Source organism: Bombina bombina, chromosome 4 (genome assembly GCF_027579735.1).
Source record: "Bombina bombina isolate aBomBom1 chromosome 4, aBomBom1.pri, whole genome shotgun sequence".
In the NCBI taxonomy this organism is placed as follows: domain Eukaryota; kingdom Metazoa; phylum Chordata; class Amphibia; order Anura; family Bombinatoridae; genus Bombina; species Bombina bombina.
The window spans coordinates 624,587,662-624,601,543 of record NC_069502.1 but is presented as its reverse complement, the minus strand read 5'-3'; the positions used below and the strand labels follow the sequence as shown (position 1 = coordinate 624,601,543).

Here is a 13,882-nt window from a genome sequence, read left to right as displayed (position 1 = left end):
TAGGGTGACCACCTGTCCTTTACAAAACACTGAACAACCAACCAATGAGTATTTGTAGGTGGGGGTCACAAGATTGGCCCTCCTCAAATTCTAGGCCCTATACAACCCTACACTAGGCAATACCATATCTATATATTTTACAACTAAACAGTAATTTTAAAGGGACAGTCAAATCTAAAAAAAATATTTTTAAAAAAGAGATAACCCCTTTTACCCACTCCCAGTTTTGCACAGTCAATCTTGATATATTAAAGGGACAGTCTACACCAGAATTTTTATTGTTTTAAAAGATAGATAATCCCTTTATTACCCATTTCCCAGTTTTGCATGATCAACACAGTTATATTAATATACTTTTAACCTCTGTGATTATCTTGTATATAAGCCTCTGCAAGCTGCCCCTTTTTTCAGTTCTTTTGACAGACTTGCAGTCTAGCAAATCAGTGCCTGCTCCCAGATAACTTCTCGTGCATGAGCACAGTGTTATCTATATGAAATATGCGAACTAACACCCTCTAGTGGTGAAAAACTGTTAAAATGCAATCTGAAAGAGGTGGGCTTCAAGGTCTAAGAAATTAGCATATGAACCTCCTAGGTTAAGCTTTCAACTAAGAATACCAAGAGAACAAAGAAAAATTGGTGATAAAAGTAAATTGGAAAATTGTTTAAAATTACATGCTCTATCTGAATCATGAAAGTTTATTTTGGCCTAGACTGTCCCTTTAATATACTTTTTACCTCTGTGATTACCTTGTATCTAAGCATCTTCTGACAGCCCCCTGGTCACATGACTTTTTATTTATTATCTATTGACTTGCATTTTAGCCAATTAGTGTTGTGCTGTGCTCAACTTCACGGGCATGAGCACAATGTTATCTATATGGCCCACATGAACTAGCAGTCTCCTGTTGTGACAAGCGGATAAAAAAGCATTTGATAAGAGGCTGTCTGTAGTGGCTTCAAAACAGGCAGAAATTTAGAGGTTTAAATATTATAAAGTATATTATTATAACAATGTTGGTTGTGCAAATCTGGGGAATGGGTAGTAAAGGCGTTATCTATCTTTTTAAACAATAACAATTTTGGTGTTGACTGTCCCTTTAAGCCCTTAGTTGCTATTCATAATCAAACCAATAGTTCTACCACCTATCTACTAGTAATACTCTGGCAAGTAACACAAAATAATTATGTAAATCTCCTTGGCTGGCAGTAATACTCATAGCAGTGGTTTACTCTCTTGACAGTCAGTAGAGCACAGGGTGTGATTTTGTTAATCATCTTTAGCTGCTGGTTATACAGAGCCTTTATGTTGGCAACACACATATAACTCAGGGATTTAACATCTCTTGTGCTGTTATTTTTTTTTTTTATCATCCTCTTTGTGCCAGTATCATATAGAGCAGTAGACTGTAAACTCCTCCGAGCAGGGCTCTCTTCATTCTGTACTCGACTTGTTTAGTAAAACAAGAAAAATAAATCTAAGACATTACTAAATTTGGCCACTAACACCAAATCTTTTTTACCTGGCGAAAACATTTGTCTCCAAGTTTGTCTGGACCACATTCATATGGCTGCCCAACTCTGCCCTCACAGTGCCCAAACGTGGTGTGTGCTTGCTACTATACATTTGTTTATTTATTTATATATATATGTATATATATATAACACATTTGACGAACGAGAGTATAATTGCCCAAAATGCTAGTTCGCTTTTCAGTGTTATATGTTTCTGTCTTTGTTCATTATGAATTATAAGAAAAATAAAATATAAAGAAAAAATAAAATAGGGAATGTTAGCCTAAAAAAATTGTCTAGTGTTAAAGGGTACATAAAATAGATTCTGAGAAATAAAATACTTTTTTCCTCTGTACAGAAATGTTGTTTGTGTGAAGTATTTGCTTCATAAAATATTTAGGTAGCTGCTTTCATTAGAGCCATTTCACAAAGACCGTGATAAGCAAGTACATTTGGCTAGTTAGTTCTGTTTCCACAAAGGACTACAAAAGAATTAATTGTAGTGCTATGTTTCATAGACTAAATATTAGTTATAGAAGGCAAAATAAGAACATTGTTGTGAATTCTTATCCCCTTTCAGACTTTTTGAAAATATTTTTTTCATAATTTGTTGTCAGAATAATAATATAATCATATTTTTTCATGTTTTTCTTTTTTCATCTAGGTTTAATAAAACCCGTCTATGAGAATAATATCTCAAAGAGAAAAAACTTGCCCCAATATCTCAACTCAAAAATTGCAGAATTCTTAAAGACTTGAACCTGACCCTTGTCACATCTTGCAAGTCACTCTCCATTATTATAAATTAAGCAGCATCTGTCTCGTAACTGTTCCCATCGCAGTATTTCATTTTCACTGTGAAGGTTACCAGGATCAGAAAAACGCCTTAAAAAAATCCCTGCATGAAACAGTACACTCTAACATATGTAAAAATACATTTTAAAAACACGTAGGTGTTGATTTATCAAAGGCTGCGCCCCCCTACGACTGCAGGTTCTAACAAGATCGCTGCTTCCCTAGCCTCTTCGCCACCTCTTAGGTGGCAAATTTCAATCTCCCTGGTCTCGTCCGACTGGGGAGATTGACAGCTCCTGCCCACACATAATTGGCTGTGTGCGGGCATGGGGGACGGCGTTGCACAAGAGCACAAAATTGCATTCTTGTGCAATGCTGAATTACGGCAGCGGAATTCAGCCCGCCAGAGGTGAGCTGCGGCAGACAGGGGCGCATAAGTACGTCCCTGTCCGCCGTAGCTTGATAAATCGATCCCTTAGTGTCAGATTATGAAAAACTCGCCATTATGGAGTGAAATCTTGCAACATCTTTGGGGTCTTGTTTTCAGCATTATGTTGCAATGTATGTGTCTTTTCTTTACATCCAAAATTCTATAGTGAGATATAAGCTAACAATTTCCTTTCTAAATTGTTTTTGAGGGACCTCACAATACTGACAAGACTTCTTAGATAATCTCACCAGAGCAGAGAACTTTAGATCATTGGGCCCTTAGAAGTAAAAGAAAAACAAGACAACTTCATAAGCTTTGAAATACAGAGAACAATCCACAAGATGAAATACTTTACAAAGGGCAGTAGAGTCTTTATATGAATTCCTAGACCTAGAGTGGGTGAAAAATTCCAGCAAGCATCTAGAACAATCTAGAACACCCAATGCCAGGCCCTTGAGACACCTTTTTTTCTATTCAGCGAGACTACGTCACAAAATAAAACAGACATGCACATATTTTACAGTCACTAACATTTACATAAAGAGGTGCAAGTGTTTTTCCTAAGTGTTGCTGTTGTAGTTATTGTTTTCCTTGTTGCTAGTGGTTCGTGTTTGATGTGCTAGATGTCATGTTCTAGAAGCATAATGAGTAAAAAAGCAGCGTTAAGGTTCATAACGCTGCTTTTTTACTACCGCTGCTATTACGAGTCTTGTAAGTACAGCTGTCCCGCACACTTTTTTGGCCGTACCGCAAATTAACTTACGCAATTTGCATAAAGTCTTTTTTTCAATGGGACTTCCATTGCGCCGGTATTACAAGCTTTTTTTTTTAGGCCAAAAAGTGAGTGATACAGCCTATCCCGCAAGATTCGTAACGCATTCTAAAGTCAGTAGTTATGAGTTTTACACTACAGAGCTGTAGCATAAAACTCATAACTAAAGTGCTAAAAAGTACACTAACACCCATAAACTACCTATTAACCCCTAAACCGAGGCCCTTGCGCATCGCAAACACTAATATAAAATTATTAACCCCTAATCTACCGCTCCCGACATCGCCGCAACTAGAGTAAACATATTAACCCCTAAACCGCCGCATTCCCGCCTCGCAAACACTAGTTAAATATTATTAACCCCTAATCTGCCGCCCCCTAACATCGCCGCCACCTATCTACATTTATTAACACCTAATCTGCCGCCCCAACGTCGCTGCCACTATACTAAAGTTATTAACCCCTAAACCTAAGTCTAACCCTAACCCCCCTAACTTAAATATAATTAAAATAAATCTAAAGAAAACCTAATAACTAAATAATTCCTATTTAAAACTAAATACTTACCTGTAAAATAAACCCTAAACTAGCTACAATATAACTAATAGTTACATTGTATCTAGTTTAGGGTTTATTTTTATTTTAGAGGCAAGTTTGTATTTATTTTAACTAGGTAGAATAGTTACTAAATAGTTATTAACTATTTACTAACTACCTAGCTAAAATAAATACAAATTTACCTGTAAATTAAAACCTAACCTGTCTTACACTAACACCTAACCTTACACTATAATTAAATAAATTACCTAAATTAAATACAATTAACTAAATTAAATACAAATACCTAAATTCCAAAAACAAACAAACACTAAATTACACAAAATAAAAAACAAATTACAAGATATTTAAACTAATTACACCTAATCTAATAGCCCTATCAAAATAAAAAAGCCCCCCCAAAATTAACAAAATCCCCCTAGCCTAAACTAAACTACCAATAGCTCTTAAAAGGGCATTTTGCAGGGCATTGCCCCAAAGAAATCAGCTCTTTTACCTGTAAAGAAAAATACAAACAACCCCCCAACAGTAAAACCCACCACCCACACAACTAACCTCCCAAAAAAAAAAAAAAAACCTAAGCTCCCCATTGCCCTGAAAAAGGCATTTGGATGGGCATTGCCCTTAAAAGGACATTTAGCTCTATTGCTGCCTAAACCCTGATCTAAAACCTACCAAATAAACCCTTAAAAAAACCTAACACTAACCCCCGAAGATCCACTTACAGTTTTGAAGAGCCGACATCCATCCTCAACGAAGCCAGGAGAAGTCGTCAACGAAGCGGCAAGAAGTCCTCAACAAAGCCGGGAGAAGTCTTCATCCAAACCGGGAGAAGTGGTCCTCCAGACAGGCAGAAGTCTTCATCCAGACGGCATCTTCTATCTTCGTCCAACCGGCGCGGAGCGGGTCCATCTTCAAGACATCCGGGGCGGAGCATCCTCTTCTTCCGACGACTACCTGACGAATGAAGGTTCCTTTAAGTGACGTCATCCAAGATGGCGTTCCTTAGATTCTGATTGGCTGATACAATTCTATCAGCCAATCGGAATTAAGGTTGAAAAAATCCAATTGGCTGATGCAATCAGCCAATAGGATTGAACTTCAATCCTATTGGCTGATCCAATCAGCCAATAGAATTGAGCTCACATTCTATTGGCTGATTGGAACAGCCAATAGAATGCAAGCTCAATCCTATTGGCTGATTGCATTCTATCAGCCAATCGGAATCTAAGGAACGCCATCTTGGATGACGTCACTTAAAGGAACCTTCATTCGTCGGGTAGTCGTCAGAAGAAGAGGATGCTCCACGCCTGATGTCTTGAAGATGGACCCGCTCCGCGCCGGATAGATGAAGATAGAAGATGCTGTCTGGATGATGACTTCTGCCTGTCTGGAGGACCACTTCTCCCGGCTTGGATGAAGACTTTTCCCGGCTTTGTTGAGGACTTATCCCGGCTTCGTTGAGGATGGATGTTGGCTCTTCAAAACTGTAAGTGGATCTTCGGGGGTTAGTGTTAGGTTTTTTAAGGGTTTATTGGGTGGGTTTTAGTTTTAGATTAGGGTTTGGGCAGCAATAGAGCTAAATGCCCTTTTAAGGGCAATGACCATCCAAATGTCCTTTTTAGGGCAATGGGGAGCTTAGGTTTTTTTAGTTAGGGTTTTTTGGGGGGTTGGTTGTGTGGGTGGTGGGTTTTACTGTTGGGGGGGTTGTTTGTATTTTTTTTTTTTACAGGTGAAAGAGCTGATTTCTTTGGGCTATTGGTAGTTTAGTTTAGGCTAGGGTTTTTTTTTTTATTTGGGGGGGGTCTTTTTATTTTGATAGGGCTATTAGATTAGGTGTAATTAGTTTAAATATCTTGTAATTTGTTTTTTATTTTGTGTATTTTTTTTTATTTTTTTTGTAATTTAGGTATTTGTATTTAATTTAGTTAATTGTATTTAATTTAAGTTGTTTATTTAATTATAGTGTAAGGTTAGGTGTTAGTGTAAGACAGGTTCTCCCTCCAGTTCTGTTTTCAACACATCTTGCAAGCTGACGGCTTCATCTGATGTGGTGCTGTGGACACTGAAACTGCTTTTAAAACTTGAGTTTACAATAAAAGGCTTGAACTTTTTGTACATCTGGTGAGTACATATTTATATTCCGCGCATTATATCGCTTTAATAAAACCACACTTGAATCTTTTTTCTTTGCGCTTCATTTTTTTCTGTATGTACATTCGGATCCTGGATTCCACAACTTCTGGCAAGAAAGGCTGGGTTTAAAGGAGCAGCAAAGACGGAGACAATAACTAATTGTATATTTTGAAAATATTCTAAAGATCTCCAAAAACTTGAATGATATAGTTTTTCCTCCTATCAACTTGATGACTTAAGGTGCCATACATATTATCAAACACAAGGTTGTATTGGACCCTATATATTTTAAATAGTCTGTTTGTGGGACCTTTAAGTGTATCTCCACAAGGACTTTGCACAAGTTTGTTATTATGAATTGTAATGTATATCTGTGTTTTTAACCGTTTATGATACTAACTCAGCGTTGAATAGTTTCTTTTTAGTGTAAGACAAGTTAGGTTTTATTTTACAGGTAAATTTGTATTTATTTTAGCTAGGTAGTTAGTAAATAGTTAATAACTATTTAGTAAATATTCTACCTAGTTAAAATAAATACAAACTTGCCTGTAAAATAAAAATAAACCCTAAGCTAGATACAATGTAACTATTAGTTATATTGTAGCTAGTTTAGGGTTTATTTTACAGGTAAGTATTTAGTTTTAAATAGGAATTATTTAGTTATTAATAGTAGGTTTTCTTTAGATTTATTTTAATTATATTTAAGTTAGGGGGGGTTAGGGTTAGACTTAGGTTTAGGGGTTAATAACTTTAGTATAGTGGCGGGGACATTGGGGACGGCAGATTAGGGGTTAATAAATGTAGGTAGGTTGCGGTGATGTTAGGGACGGCAGATTAGAGGTTAATAATATTTAACTAGTGTTTGCGATGCAGGAGTGTGGCGGTTTAGGATTCCACAACTTCTGGCAAGAAAGGCTGGGTTTAAAGGAGCAGCAAAGACGGAGACAATAACTAATTGTATATTTTGAAAATATTCTAAAGATCTCCAAAAACTTGAATGATATACAGGGAGTGCAGAATTATTAGGCAAGTTGTATTTTTGAGGATTAATTTTGTTATTGAACAACAACCATGTTCTCAATGAACCCAAAAAACTCATTAATATCAAAGTTTTGGAAGTAGTTTTTAGTTTGTTTTTAGTTATAGCTATTTTAGGGGGATATCTGTGTGTGCAGGTGACTATTACTGTGCATAATTATTAGGCAACTTAACAAAAAACAAATATCTACCCATTTCAATTATTTATTTTTACCAGTGAAACCAATATAACATCTCAACATTCACAAATATACATTTCTGACATTCAAAAACAAAACAAAAACAAATCAGTGACCAATATAGCCACCTTTCTTTGCAAGGACACTCAAAAGCCTGCCATCCATGGATTCTGTCAGTGTTTTGATCTGTTCACCATCAACATTGCGTGCAGCAGCAACCACAGCCTCCCAGACACTGTTCAGAGAGGTGTACTGTTTTCCCTCCTTGTAAATCTCACATTTGATGATGGACCACAGGTTCTCAATGGGGTTCAGATCAGGTGAACAAGGAGGCCATGTCATTAGATTTTCTTCTTTTATACCCTTTCTTGCCAGCCACGCTGTGGATTACTTGGACGCGTGTGATGGAGCATTGTCCTGCATGAAAATCATGTTTTTCTTGAAGGATGCAGACTTCTTCCTGTACCACTGCTTGAAGAAGGTGTCTTCCAGAAACTGGCAGTAGGACTGGGAGTTGAGCTTGACTCCATCCTCAACCCGAAAAGGCCCTCCAAGCTCATCTTTGATGATACCAGCCTAAACCAGTACTCCACCTTTCTGGCGTCTGAGTCGGACTGGAGCTCTCTGCCCTTTACCAATCCAGCCACGGGCCCATCCATCTGGCCCATCAAGACTCACTCTCATTTCATCAGTCCATAAAACCTTAGAAAAATCAGTCTTGAGATATTTCTTGGCCCAGTCTTGACGTTTCAGCTTGTGTGTCTTGTTCAGTGGTGGTCGTCTTTCAGCCTTTCTTACCTTGGCCATGTATTGCACACCTTGTGCTTTTGGGCACTCCAGTGATGTTGCAGCTCTGAAATATGGCCAAACTGGTGGCAAGTGGCATCTTGGCAGCTGCACGCTTGACTTTTCTCAGTTCCTGGGCAGTTATTTTGCGCCTTGGTTTTTCCACACACTTCTTGCGACCCTGTTGACTATTTTGAATGAAACGCTTGATTGTTCGATGATCACGCTTCAGAAGCTTTGCAATTTTAAGAGTGCTGCATCCCTCTGCAAGATATTTCACTATTTTTTACTTTTCTGAGCCTGTCAAGTCCTTCTTTTGACCCATTTTGCCAAAGGAAAGGAAGTTGCCTAATAATTATGCACACCTGATATAGGGTGTTGATGTCATTAGACCACACCCCTTCTCATTACAGAGATGCACATCACCTAATATGCTTAATTGGTAGTAGGCTTTCGAGCCTATACAGCTTGGAGTAAGACAACATGCATAAAGAGGATGATGTGATCAAAATACTCATTTGCCTAATAATTCTGCACTCCCTGTAGTTTTTCCTCCTATCAATTTGATGACTTAAGGTACCATACATATTATCAAACACAAGGTTGTATTGGACCCTATATATTTTAAATAGTCTGTTTGTGGGACCTTTAAGTGTATCTCCACAAGGACTTTGCACAAGTTTGTTATTATGAATTGTAATGTATATCTGTGTTTTTAACCGATTATGATACTAACTCAGCGCTGAATAGTTTCTTTTTAGTGTAAGACAAGTTAGGTTTTATTTTACAGGTAAATTTGTATTTATTTTAGCTAGGTAGTTAGTAAATAGTTAATAACTATTTAGTAAATATTCTACCTAGTTAAAATAAATACAAACTTGCCTGTAAAATAAAAATAAACCCTAAGCTAGATACAATGTAACTATTAGTTATATTGTAGCTAGTTTGGGGTTTATTTTACAGGTAAGTATTTAGTTTTAAATAGGAATTATTTAGTTATTAATATTAGGTTTTCTTTAGATTTATTTTAATTATATTTAAGTTGGGGGGGTTAGGGCTAGACTTAGGTTTAGGGGTTAATAACTTTAGTATAGTGGCGGGGACATTGGGGACGGCAGATTAGGGGTTAATAAATGTAGGTAGGTTGCGGTGATGTTAGGGACGGCAGATTAGGGGTTAATAATATTTAACTAGTGTTTGCGATGCAGGAGTGTGGAGGTTTAGGATTCCACAACTTCTGGCAAGAAAGGCTGGGTTTAAAGGAGCAGCAAAGACGGAGACAATAACTAATTGTATATTTTGAAAATATTCTAAAGATCTCCAAAAACTTGAATGATATAGTTTTTCCTCCTATCAATTTGATGACTTAAGGTACCATACATATTATCAAACACAAGGTTGTATTGGACCCTATATATTTTAAATAGTCTGTTTGTGGGACCTTTAAGTGTATCTCCACAAGGACTTTGCACAAGTTTGTTATTATGAATTGTAATGTATATCTGTGTTTTTAACCGTTTATGATACTAACTCAGCGCTGAATAGTTTCTTTTAAAAGTGTAAGACAAGTTAGGTTTTATTTTACAGGTAAATTTGTATTTATTTTAGCTAGGTAGTTAGTAAATAGTTAATAACTATTTAGTAAATATTCTACCTAGTTAAAATAAATACAAACTTGCCTGTAAAATAAAAATAAACCCTAAGCTAGATACAATGTAACTATTAGTTATATTGTAGCTAGTTTAGGGATTATTTTACAGGTAAGTATTTAGTTTTAAATAGGAATTATTTAGTTATTAATAGTAGGTTTTCTTTAGATTTATTTTAATTATATTTAAGTTAGGGGGGGGTTAGGGTTAGACTTAGGTTTAGGGGTTAATAACTTTAGTATAGTGGCGGGGACATTGGGGATGGCAGATTAGGGGTTAATAAATGTAGGTAGGTTGCGGTGATGTTAGGGACGGCAGATTAGGGGTTAATAATATTTAACTAGTGTTTGCGATGCAGGAGTGTGGCGGTTTAGGGGTTAATATGTTTATTATAGTGGCAGCGACATTGGGGGCGGCAGATTAGGGGTTAATAATTGTAGGTAGGTTGCGGTGACATTGGGGGTGGGAGATTAGGGGTTAATAAAAATAATGTAGGTGTCGGCGATGTTGGGGGCAGCAGATTAGGGGTTAATAAGTATAATGTAGGTGGCGGCGATGTCTGGAGCGGCAGATTAGGGGTTAATAAATATAATGTAGGTGTCGGCGATGTCGGGGGCGGCAGATTAGGGGTTAATAAATATAATGTAGTTGTCGGAGATGTCGGGGGCGGCAGATTAGAGGTTAATAAGTGTAAGATTAGGGGTGTTTAGACTCGGGGTTCATGTTATTGTGTTAAGTGTAAACATAAAATTTGCTTCCCCATAGGAATCAATGGTGGCTGCGTTACAGAGCTTTACGCTGCTTTATTGCAGGTGTTAGGCTTTTTTTCAGCCGGCTCTCCCCATTGATGTCTATGGGGAAATCGTGCACGAGCACGTAAAACCAGCTCACCACTGATTTAGGCAGCGCTGGTATTAGAGTGCGGTATGGAGCACAAGTTTGCTCTACGCTCACTTCTTGTCTTTTAATGCCGAGTTTATAAAAACATGTAATACCAGCGCTGTAGGTAAGTAAGTGGTGAGAATAACGTGCAAGTTAACACAGCACCCCTCATAACACAAAACTCGTAATCTAGCCGTATGTTAATGCCAGGAATACACACTAAGAAAAAAATCGAAAAGATAGGTAAAGCATTGCACCATTAATTTGTAACATTATCTTGCATTTACAGGGCCCCTCAGCGACCTCACACGCACCTGTGAATCTAGCCCAAAACACTTAAAGGGACATGAAACCCAAAACTGTTTCTTTTATGGTTCAGATAGAGAATACACTTTTTTTAAAGTCTCCAATTTACTTCTATTATCCAATTTTCTTTGTTCTCATGTTATTCTTTGTCGAATAGATATCTAGATAGGTAGCTGGGGCACTACATAACAGGAAATAGTACTGCCATCTAGTGCTTTTGTTAATGTATAACATTGTTGCAAAACTGCTACCATATAGTGCTGCAGACACTCCTGACCTTATCTTCCTGCTTTTCAACAAAGGATAATAAGAAAACAAGGAACATTTGATAATAGAAGTAAATTGGAAAGTTGTATGTTCTATCCTAATCATGAAATACATTATATGTCCCTTTAAGATGGAAAGCTAAATAAAAAAAATAGAAAAAAACATTAGGGCATGATTTTTTAAAAGTGCTTGCATACAGCATGCCCCTCGTGCCAACATACACTTCACATTTAAATGGTTCAGTGGAAGAAAACTGGAAAAGGTTTCTATGAAAGTCATGATTGTGCAATCCCATTTTAAAGCCCAATTATGAAGGCGCCTGTAATGGTAATGACAAACACTACAGTGCGAGTGTGACTTGGAATCAAACATTAAAAAAAATATAGATTACTATATATATTTTTCACAAATAGTCAGGCACTCTCTGGATTTAAAGTGCTTTATTCATACGTCACGCAAGTGCCTGACTATTTGTGAAAACTGGATATTGATTTCAAGTGCACCCTGGTTGCTGATATCTAACGTTTCTTGGGAGTGCTGGATCCTGACTGGATGTGTGTGTGTATATATATATATATATTTACTAGGCGATAAGCCTGCCCAGAGGGCAGTCTATTGAAAATTACTGAAAATAATAAACAAAATTATCAAAAATATTTTTTTTTAAACCTAATCTAATACCCCTATAAAAATAACCCCCCAAAATAAAAACACCCCCTAATCTAAATTACACTACCAATAGCCCTTAAAAAGACCTTTTGTAGGGCATTGCCCTAAGTTAAACAGCTCTTTTACTTTAAAAAAAATACCATTTACCCCTTAACAGTAAACCCCCGCACAACCATCCCCCCAAAATAAAAAAACCTAAGTTTAAAAAAACCTAAGCTACCCATTGACCCTAAAGGGGCATTTGTATGGGCATTGCATTTAAAAGTGCAAACAGCTCTTTTACAAACAGCTCTTTTGCGCACATAAAAAAAAAATCCCTATTCTAAAACATAAACCACCCCAAAAAAAAACCTAAGTCTAACCCAGAAATAGGTACTCACAGTTCCTAAAGTCCGGCGGCAAAGGTCTTCTTCCAGATAGTGAAGGTCTTCATCCAGCGTGGGCACCTCTTCTATCTTCCTCCAGTGCAAAGGCGGCGTGGAGCGGAGATGACCGCGGAGCAGGACCGGCGCAGAGTGGAGGTGATCGCGGAGCAGAGATGACCACAGAGCAGGACCGCAGGCGGTTAGTTTTTTTTTGTTAATAATCCGTGCAGGCGGTTAGTTTTTTTTTGTTAATAATTTGTGCGGGCAGTTAGTTTTTTTTTGTTATTTCATGTGCGCGGTTGCATTTTTTTTGTTAATATTTTGTGCGGGTGCTTAGGTGTATGTATATATATATATATATATATATATATATATATATATATATATATATATATATACACACACACACACATATATATACATATATATATATATATATATATATATATACACACACACATATATACATGCTCCAGTTGGATTTTACACAATGCCCTCATAAGCATACCACCAATCCCTATTATCTATTTACTCTTGAGATATATAGATATAGATGACATAGATATAGAGATATATCAAAAGTAAATAGAAAATAGGGATCCCTGGTCAAGTTCTATAATACCAAAGCATCATCAAGTGGGTAATTATTAAAAATGTACACCAATAGTTTCTGAAAACTACAAGCAACACAAGATTCTGAATATAAATAGATCTATCTGGGGGGCGGAGCCGGCGCTCAATAGAGATGGCTTCACTTTACGTGAGCTCCGTAGATCCAGCCCAAAGATACCTAACGTTAGTGCACAATAATGCTATGAATAATAGAGGAAAATATGTTCCTGATATAAGCTGATCCAGCAGAACATATTGGTGGCTTTGAATGTAGTACTGGCTCCTTATTTGGACACTGATAGCACCTCAGCATGCTAAACACAGAGGCCCATTCACATACCTAAACTCCTGTGACCGGAGCGGGATTAAGACTGGCGGCAGCTTTACATTTGAAGAGACCATCACCTAAGGCTACAGTGCTGGTAGGCAATCATGTCGCTGACAAGAAAATCTCACGCAGAGATCAGATAGACACCGGTGCACGTAAATTACAGAGCTGAGAGTACTCACACGTGGCGGTCACCATCTTGTCAGAGCCGAACAGGAGTGAATGAAGGTAATACCCCAACGTGCATAAAACTAACACTGGACAGCACACAAAATACCCCTATCATCCCATCGGTGAGCCGCAAACACAGTCAGATAGCTAGCTAATACATGATCTGACAATGTATGTGTTGGTTTAACGCTATTTTTGTATTTATGCAAGAAAATACAGACAGGCACCAAAGAAATAATGCAAGCAGGAAAACAAGCATCACAGTATAAATAAGGCTTAAAGAGGAGTACATTTGAGTGCAGAAAAAGTACTCACTACTTAGTGACAGACACACTTATTTATTACGCTTCATATACACTTACATCAGAAGTGATCAACAGTTACTTTAAGCTGACAATCGTTTATTGCCATTTTTGTTTCATTA

The 13,882-nt window shown here is 37.2% G+C and overlaps 1 protein-coding gene across 1 annotated transcript in view; it reads right to left on the bottom strand.

Moving 5' to 3' along the window:
- The window catches only part of PHACTR2 (phosphatase and actin regulator 2), a 435,085-nt gene that overhangs the window by 324,675 nt on the left and 96,528 nt on the right, over window positions 1–13,882 (bottom strand). The gene's annotated exons all lie outside the window — the stretch shown is intronic.